The 10,762-nt window shown below is 33.2% G+C and overlaps 1 protein-coding gene across 1 annotated transcript in view; it reads left to right on the top strand.

Annotated features, from left to right (window-relative positions):
* The window catches only part of LOC105336028 (alanine--tRNA ligase, cytoplasmic), a 609,144-nt gene that overhangs the window by 28,643 nt on the left and 569,739 nt on the right, over nucleotides 1-10,762 (top strand). The window lies entirely within an intron of this gene.

Here is a 10,762-nt window from a genome sequence, read left to right as displayed (position 1 = left end):
ATTTTTCAATATATCCGTGTGGGTCAAAAAAACATTTTTTTTTGTTTTTTATGTTAATAATACCATTTTCAACCTCCCTGTGAATTTTGAACTACATGGTTTATGGGTCAAAATATAGATGACCCATAAACCACCTAAGGATCCCACAACGTGAGTCTGAGGTATATGAAATAACCCACAACACGGATTTGTATAACTATATATATATATATATATATATATATATATATATATATATATATATATATCTGTGAGGACGTCAGACAGTCGGATCCAGGGCCATCTAATCAATCAGTTGCCAATGCTCCAGTTCTGAACACCATTGCAGCGGAAGTGCAACACCCTGCAGTCGCAGAACAACAAGGTACATCTGTTTCGGAGGAAATTACAACTAGTTCTTTAGTTAGTGTAGCAAATGATTTGGGGGCAAACATACTATTGTCTACTAAAGAAAAAATTTGGTCAAATGATTACATTGATTTGGCAAAACTGCTTCATACAGATCCATCGGTTGAGAATCAACACCAATTGGTGTTAGGGGATGGCCAAATTAAAGTAAAACCTAAATCTAAAGAAAAGAAAATAGTAAATATCTCAGAATCGACTGATGCATTTTTAATTTTTTCAGCAATTTATTTGAAAAAATACCCAGAACAAACCCAAGCAATGCTTAAGTATTTAAGTACAATTCGTTTGGGGGATTCTAGAATTCATCATATGGGGTGGAAAGACTGATATTCAGTTTCGCCTTCGGCGAGCTACAAACCCACTCTTAGGTTGGAGTAACATTAATGCGGAACTTTGGTTATTATATACGAGTAACAGTCCTATCCATCCCCCCACTTTGACTGTATGCCAACTTGGTGATATCAATAAACCATTGAATTGAATTAATGTGCTAAATACTTTTAGTTTGTTAGATCTAAGTTATAAAAATAAATAGATCGCCTTATATATAATGCCTGCAGAAATGGCTATATTCAAAGATAGAATTTAAGTCATTAGAAATATTTTGTGTTGGGTAACAAGATTATACATTACACTGGATTGCGTAAGTTGATATATAACACATATACTTTCACCTACATAATTGTAATTTGTAAGTGTAAAAAGAAAAACCATTTGGCTTCGCCTCTGATTTTTGAAATGTAACAACTATAGTTTTTTTAGCAAATGCTTATGTTGCAATATCGGCATCGGGACGAATCTTCATAAGATCTACACGACATTACGAGAATGTTTGTGTTGCAAACATGTTTTTTTAACATCATTCCTTTATTAAAATCGCGAATTGGTCAAAACATTTGCTGCTCATTGATCTACCCTAACAAAGCATACATTTTTATATACAACCAAGTAGCCAAGAAGCTTATTTAGATATTCTTATTAGATTTGTCTGATTTAGAAAGCACTTCTTTAATAAAGCTGATATGAATTCATAAGCATAGTTCATCTCTTTATTTCTTTTGATCGTTTATTTACTACTACTAGGGTATATATGCTGGTAAAGAAATTTACAGCTAGTTGCTTGTCAATCGAGGCATTCAAATTATACGAATTTCTAAATACGTATATTTTGTAAAATGCAGTTTAATAAAAGTATAGCAGAAGGAAATACAATCAATATAATATAAAAGATGACATTTTTAAAGAAATACAAAGTGTTATCTTCCACATAAAGAACTGTCTTACTTTGCGTGCATATCATGTGCCGTTCATTATAGAGTACAGACCGTGCATGTGAATCATTGTATTAAAAACAAGAGGCCCAGGGGCCACATCGCTGACCTGAGCAACAATTGCCTTAATTTTGATCAAATTAGCATTACAGTATCAAACTTGATTTTACACTACCCGAGGATGCCTCTACATAAGTTTAAGCTTTTCTGGCCAAAAAGTCTTTAAAAAGAAGATTTTTAAAGATTTTCTCTATATATTCCTATGTAAAAATTGATCTCCAAATTGTGGCCCCACCCTACCCCCGGGGATCATGATTTGAACAAACTTGAATCTACACTACCTGAGGATGGTTACACGCCAATTCTAGCTTTTCTGCCCTAATAGTTTTTGAGAGGAATATTTTTAAAAATGTTCTCTATATATTCCTATGTAAAAATGTATCTCCCAATTGTGGCACCACCCTACCCCCGGGGCTATGATTTGAACAAACTTGAATCTATACTACCTGAGGAAGCTTCCATTTTAGTTTGAGCTTTTCTGGCCTAATAGTTTTTGAGAAGAAATTTTTTAAAGATTTTCTCTATAAATTCCTATGTAAAACTTGATCCCCTAATTGTGGCCCCACCCTACCCCCGGGACTATGATTTGAAGAAACTTTAATCTACACTACCTGAGGAAGCTTCCATTTTAATTTGAGCTTTTCTGGCCTAATAGTGTTTGAGAAGATTTTTAAAGATTTTCTCTATATATTCCTATGTAAAACTTGGTCCCCCAATTGTGACCCCACCCTACCCCTGGGGACCATGATTTGAACAAACTTGAATCTACACTACCTGAGGATGCTCCCATTTTAATTTGAGCTTTTCTGGCCTGATGGTTTTTGAGAAGAAGCTTTTTAAAGATTTTCTCTATATATTCCTAGGTAAAACTTGATCCCCCTCTTGTGGCCCCTCCCTACCCCCGGGGACCATGATTTGAACAAATTTGAATCTACACTACCTGATGATGCCTCCACACAAGTTTAAGCTTTTCAGGCCTAATAGTTTTTCATCAGAAGATTTTTGAAAAATACCAACAAATTTTCAATAATTCTCAATTATCTCCCCTTTAAAGATGGCGTGGCACTTCATTTGAACAAACTTGAATCCCCTAGTGGTGCCTTTGTGCCAAATTTTGTTGAAATCTGCCCAGTGGTTCTTGAATAGAAGATGAAAATGTGAAAAGTTTACAACCAGGACGACGACAACAACGACGACAACGACGACAGACAACGGACAAATTGTGATCAGAAAAGCTCACTTGAGCCTTTGGCTCAGGTGAGCTAATACATGTGTAAGCACTACATCAAAAAAATTAAAATAATTCATTCCAATTTTGTTTCAATAAAGATTTTTTTCTATCAATCAAGTACAAGTACTCACCTAAAGTGTTGCTGTTGTGTAGTGAGTATTTCTGAGCCAAATCATTAATGACAAGCTACATTCAAACATCTTTTATATGGCAATTATGTGACTCCAGTGCAAACACGTTTTGACAAAACTTTGGTCCGTTTAACTCCACATTAAAGAAGAACTAGACCTGAAAAACGAGTAGTGGAAGATGACACTGATTGGATGAATACATGTCGATATTTTACTCAGACACAGACTCACCATGATTGAACAAAAACGATATTTTCAAGGTTGTCCCAAGAAATGGAACGAAAAACGACAAAGTGCAGTATAGAGAGCACTGTGCCCTTTTAAAGATTTATTTAGCTAACCAAAGACGTCGACCGAAATCATTTACAATCGCTTGGTATACTCTATAATTTCTTCTTTTCTAAAGTAAGTAGAAAAGGTTTAGCAATCAAGTCCTGATATTTATTACTTCAGTTGTGATTTTGTTTCCTGTATATACCGGTATAAACTAGTTTGTTATAGCTACATAGCAACGTTTCTTTGGCATAACAAGATGAATGTTTAGCAAAAGTTATGGCTGAACAAGCACTTTCAAAACGAGGTGCTGCTTAACCTCTAATGTATTGTAGCCGTACGAATATAAAATCGACGTTTTCACTATTGCAAAAGTTCATCCGACGGAAACCTACAAACTCTATTTGGATAAGCTGTGCTCAATTTTATTGCAACCCCACAATCATTAAACCACACAAATAAGGCTTCTGCAATTGAATCAATAAAATTGCATGCAATTAGTTTATGGTAACATTTTAACGATGTTTAAGTTAATTTAACAATATATTGTTTAAATATTTTCAGTGAAGTTTCAGACGGTGTGAAGAAATCAAGCGAGGTAAAGATGTAAATTTTTCTAAACAAAATAAAACAATAATATTTCCACAGAGTATACTTAAAAGTGCCTTAAATTTGAATCTAGTCTTAAAACATTACGCATTTTCTTAATATTGAAAACAAACATAATGAATAACAAGGTTATCTTTTAAAATGCAAAGGCATTTAGTCAGTGGAATATCAAATTTAGATCGGAAGGGAATTATACTAGGTAATGAATTAAACTACAATAAAGAGTCTCAAAGCTCTTGATGTATCTAATTTTCTTACACTTATTTTTGTTGACTGTTGGTAAGGAGACAAGCGTGTATTAGTGTACAATATATATATTTTTATATACATTATTGCATCAACTAATTATATTTTTAAAAATAATCCACGTCAGTTGTGGGTGTCATAAAATGACCACTTATCTCTCTGACCCATAAGATCCAATCTGTTTGGCTTAGAGATGGCTACATTGACATGCACATGCGGACACCAGATCGTGGCTGCGAGAATCTACTAGTGGTATACCACAACCACAGATGTTTGAAGTGGTCATCTCTAATTTTTGACATTCAGACTATTCGCAATTTAAAATTCATAATTGGGGCCTGAAATTGTCAAGGTCATCTACTACTGGTATACCACTACCACTTTGAAAATATAATGAAGTTGCATATCTAGATTTTGAGATCCGGGCTTCGAGAATGCAGTTTGCAATTTAAAATTTATAATTGATATTTGGGTTGTGAAATTTTCAAGGCCATTAGATACATCATTATAAACTTATATAGATTAGTTCATTTAAGCATCTTACCTTATCATTGATATGTAGAGCCATGGCCAGGATGTACAATACTCTAACATATGACTGTAGTTGAACTTATTAAGGTACCTCACTACACTATATTTTTAAGACACGACAAGATCATCACAAGATGGCGATTTAAATGGGTTTTTTTAAAAATAGTTTATAACCATTGTTTTGGTTGAATATCATCATAAGTTATCAGGCTTGTAAACCGCAGATCACCTGGGGCTTTTGTTCACATTTACTGACAGAATATGAAATTTTTGAAAAATATATTTTTTTATCCAAAACTGCACATTTTTTCGCATAGTCGACTCATATACATCTTACCCATTATGCTATTTATCATAATCAGGTAATTTTCTGCTCATTTGAGAAACTTTTTCAAGGTGAAGTGAGCCACCATAAGTATAAATAAACCAAAACAAGAAAAGCATGGCTGCTTCGCCATTCGGTTTACATAAAACATGTTGTTTATTGCTTGTGCAAACTAAATGAACAGTTTTAGTAAAAGGTCAAAGCTGGTGTTACATTACACATGTAAAAATCACAACGATGCCTCATGTGATCAAACAGCAAAGTGTTCAAAATGTTATAAAATTTTCTGTGACAGTCAGACCGGTTTAGAAATCTCAGCCAGAAACCTCAGATGGTATAGAACCTGACTAGAGATTAAGGGGACCCAGGTTTGAATCTTGGTCTGGTTCTTCGTTATTTCTCCTATCCTGTTACATTTGGGGCCATGCCAACCTCTGGAACTGACAGGTTACTTCTGCATTCTACAGAAGAGCCTAAGGTGATCTTTGAGGGAAAAATTATTTAAGGGTAGGGGAAGAAATGTGACGGTCAGACCAGTTCAAATACCAAAGCCAAATAGCTCAGTTGGTAGAGCACCTGATTATAGAGATTCCGGGAACTCGGGTTTAAGTCCTGATCTAGGCTGCGTTCAAGATCGTAGCTGCTACGGATGGCTACATAGTTGAACGATTAGCTAGCCTAGCCGCTAGGTAGATATACGTGGCCTAAATAGTTTATGCTAAGCATCAAATTCAAGATGGCCACCTTAGGTACCACTTTGTAACAAACATGAAATCAATTTATTTAGTGATATTTTATTCATTATTAAAGTTATAATGAATTTTAACATGTATATTTCTGCTTGAAATTAACAAATTATGTCGATGTAATCATTACTTAGTTTAATATATTCAACTTCAAATCTTTGACCTAGCGGCTAACCTAGCGGTCCGTTCAATAGACTAAGATATCTATGACCTAGCGGCTAGGCTAGCTGCTACGATCTTGAACGCAGCCCAGGTCTTTCATTATTTATCCTACCCAAATATACACTCAAAATCATGGCTTAAAAATTGAGACGATACCACATTTAAATCCAAATGCAAGTTAATTAGTTATATTTTATCGATTTTCTTTATTAACCAGGTCAGCACAATAACTAGATTTAGGTACGTAACTTAAATTACCTACACAATTTATTTAGCTACTCAGTCATATTTTCTCTTAAATGGGCATTTTTACAAAAAGTTGCATTTAGGTGCAGCAATAATTTTTAACTTTTAGCTGATCTGATACAAATTCAAGAATCAAAGGCCTGAAGGGCCATAATGGCTTACGAGTTTGATATGACTATATTTACATGGATCGAGTATGATTCCCTCTATTTCTAACGGAAACTTTAGTTTATTTATAGCTCTATAGAAAGTAACTAGGTACATGTAATTCATAGATCTATAAAAACTAACAGGACCAATATCAACATGCCCCATTTGTTGATTGCATGGTCGAACCTTAGTGACCGAAACAGACAGGATTGAAATCTAGACGCCTCTTTTATCAATTGATTGAAACCACCATTGCTTTTAGGAAAATCATAGACTGCATAAAATAATAATGATGATGTCAGACTCAAACTCCAATATGAGACAATTTGTTTCTTTCTTTTATCCAACGACTGAAGAATATTAACTGTAAATTTATTCAACTATATAGGACACAAAAACACTTAAAACCAACGTGCTCTCAAATAGCAGTATTATGACCTTGTATTCCTACACACTATGAACTTGCGCGAGAGTTGGTGCACGGTGCGACGTAACAGCGCCACAGGCAGCGCCAACTCACTGCGCGTGAAAATAATATAACCAATTGATGAAATGTACTGCATGTTATGTACTATAATTAGTGAATTCTCATTAAATCTACACCAACAAGTATAATTCCATTTTATTTGTATTTCATGTATATTTATTCATATTTTTCTGGGGGTTTTTTCTACTTTTTTAAGAGGCTGACCTTCACAAGCTTTTATAAGAAATATATATTCACAAGGCAGTTCTAACACCTTCTGTTTTATTTTTTCCCCCTTTGTGCAGAGATAAACTTTTTGGAGGGGGGGGGGCAAGAAACAGGCAGAACTATGAAATTACAGCAAACTTGTTTTGACACCAAATTTAATTAAAATTAATTACTGCACTATAACTTTGCAGTCAGTCTCTCTTCACATGACATGTGCACAGAGTCATTTTTTTTTATATATACGATGTCTTTATGTTATAGTAATGTGACATCGCTTCCGTATATGACTTGCAATCAAGCTTAACTGCATATTTTTTTCTTATTTGAGGTCATTTGGTCTCAAGTTTCCAATATTTTTACGACAAATAAACAGTTCAATCATAGCACAACCAAGGTAAGTCCATCGAGCGAACATTGTGCTATTTTTAGATCTTGGAAAATCCCCAACATTCGATAATGGCGGAGGTGTCGAAGAAGGCACATTATATTAAAACAAGTAGTAATTGCCCCTCTATTTATGCATTTATTACCGATTTATAATCCCAGTTTCAATATATCTCAATCATTAGTTCAGTTCTTTAACCGTTAAACACTTTCCCCCTTGCTGAGATCGATGTCGATCGAAGTTAGCGACGCTGTCTGCGGGTGCAAACGTTTTTATGAAGATTGAACGAAATAACGACAACTTTACATTAACTTATCACTGTTAGGATCTGAAATAATTGGGAAAAGATTTTTTGCTTATAATACATGTAAGTATGCATAGCGGAAAGCATGGCGGTACTGTGTGATGCATGGCGTGGACCTATACCTTTATGCAAAAACGGCCTAGGGAAAACACTGCAGCTGATATTCATTCGCGTTAGATTTCGAGTTTGTTTCAATAAAGTCAATTCATATTGGTTACAATAACATAAGTGATAATAACATATGGAAAATATAATCTTGCTTAAAGATATTTATTATGAACAACAAACAGTTAACTTTGCAACATTCGAATAGAACTATTTTTTGTCGCGCATGTTCAGATAACTGAACTCTTTGCCGTAAAGATTATCCGGCAACTAGATGGCCGTAAGCCATAAAAAATCTCTTTTGAAAATGTTGCTTTTGAGCGCAATTGCAGTCAAGGTTCTAAAAGTTTTGAGGCAATGTATAAATTTTATGTGTGACGAAACAGCTACTTCTTCAATGAAATAACAATGAAGCACAGTTCCTGTTAACATGATAATTAATTGGTTAATTCAACATAATGTAAAGAATTCACACTTAATCCATGACTCATCGCACACAAGATGTCATACATACTCAAACAATAGATATGCATGCTTTGCTTAAAACTACTCAAATGCAGCAATGTTTTAACTATTTTTGATCTGGGTTGGTTTTTTAAAAGTACCCAGTACACATATAAATTGAAGGTTCCTTGTGACTCTAGATTGTTTTACATAAAAAGCAAAATTTAATAAAGGTAACAAAAAAAAACTATTTCAGGTAGGTAAATATAGCTGTGTTAGTGATTGTACTGGACCTGTATTTGGTAACAAATTGGTTTAAAAATACCCATCTATATCTACTCAATCTCTGATAGGTATATATACATGTATGAATATAGCATTTTGCATCGCTTGATATTTAAAGTATGTCACATGTTGCTTGTTCCACCACTTTTTGGTTTTTTTCTGTAAAAAATAAACATAATAAACTAAATGTCATCATTATCAAATAGACAAAGCTCACCATTGGTGGTTTAACTGCCATTTGGTGGTCAAACACCTATATGAAATATCTCTTTTACGTACCAAACAGGGTTTTTTTTTTTTTTTTTTTATAGTTTTTGAACGACGGTTTTTTCTCATCAAAATACGACATTGCCTTGTTCCTCAGACTCTTTACTTCTTATTTTTATCATCCGGGCACTTTAATTTATTATCACGAAAACAATGTGACATTGAACTTAGATTCTATCTCATTTATTATGGTAAGAAAAGACAGTTGTGTACAATCCCTTTCATTTCTAAAAAAAGTTCTTTCAACTCTGTACTTTTGTATAAACAATATCTTCATGGGACAAACATGGGTTCCCTTTGTATTAAGAAATAGCAAAGTTTAAATCCAGAAAATTACAATATTCAAGTTACAGCGTATCATTAGCTCTGTCCAGTACACATGAAATATAAATCCTTATATTATGCCATACATTCATTATCATAAACTTCTGTGATCATTCAAACTGTCTCCATAATTCACATTGACACAATATTACACATCACTTTTTGTTATTTAAATGTAAAATATATTAGCATGTTATGTAATGGTTGTGTAATGTTATGTAATGGTTGTGTGACATTTTGACGATATCTTATGAGATTCATTAAGTTCAAGGTCAAAACAAAAGAACTCTTTTATGTGATTTCTTTTAAATGGAGATACTTTAGTCAGGAAGTATAATCTACTGTGATAAATTCTGACTAGACACGCACTATTGTACGCTAGAATACTAAATGTATTTATATTGACAAACTGTGTCAAATGCTGCGCATTTTCCTGTAGATGAGGATACATAAAAAAAACAGTCCACACTTCTTACTTGATAATACACATGCTTGAATCAATCGACAACTTGATTTCTATTAGCTCAAATGTAAGTAAATTAATTTGTTTGTAAATGCATACAAATACATCTATTATCTCTTTCTGCTTATTTCTCTGTGTCTTTATATCAGTACCATATATGTATTCCTTTAAAAGAATTACGTTGTAGTGATTTTAATTCTATTTACCGGTAGTATGTTTGACTGCACTTAAAAAATAAGAAATGTTAGCATTCTTTCATAGTTATCTATGTTTTTGTAACAAAGAACTGAACATTTAATATAAAGGTATACTCAGAAATAAAATTGCTTTGAGTAATCTGTGTTAACTTTTAGGACAAGAGAAATATACACAACTGACCCTAGATTTTGATGTACCATAATAATAATTGAAATGTAAGAAGCTTCCATACAAACACTCATCATCATGGTGATGCCACAGTTTTGTATAGGAATTTTCCTTCTACTTGGAATTAAGGTAAAAATTTTTAACCCCTTAATATTTATACATTTTCTAAAGTAAATATCTTATTTGCAAGTGTGTTTTGGTCTATTCAACAATTAATGCTTGTTTTTGGAACTAAGAAGTGCGAACGATAGCATTGTCTAGCCGCCTAACTAGAAGTCATTTTTTGATAATTGTCTAATTAAATAATTTTTTTTATAATAATGTAAACATTAATGTATATTTTCATTAAATATAAATGGTTTGTTCAAACAAAGAGAGATAACTATGTATTTTGTGTTAAAATGGCTCATTTCATAATAGAAACTAACTGAAACGGATTTAATTTTATAAAACACCCCCCCCCTCCCCCCCTTGAAACAAAAATTCCTTTTGAGGGTTTTTTATATATTGTTTATTAGCATATTTATACCAAAGGGTTTGTTGTTTCACGGGGGGGGGGGGGGGGGGGGACATATGTCTACAGACCAAAATACATTCCAAAAAAAAACCATTTTGCTTTGTAACGTTTCAAAATATAATTAACAAATATGAATTAAATAAAATTATCAGCCGCTCAATAATATTTTTCTCACTCATAGAGAACGATTTCAATGAAAAATTTTAAGACCCAGCGTTA

This window comes from Magallana gigas, chromosome 3 (assembly GCF_963853765.1).
Source record: "Magallana gigas chromosome 3, xbMagGiga1.1, whole genome shotgun sequence".
Classification (NCBI taxonomy): domain Eukaryota; kingdom Metazoa; phylum Mollusca; class Bivalvia; order Ostreida; family Ostreidae; genus Magallana; species Magallana gigas.
This window is presented reverse-complemented; position numbering and strand designations above follow the sequence as displayed.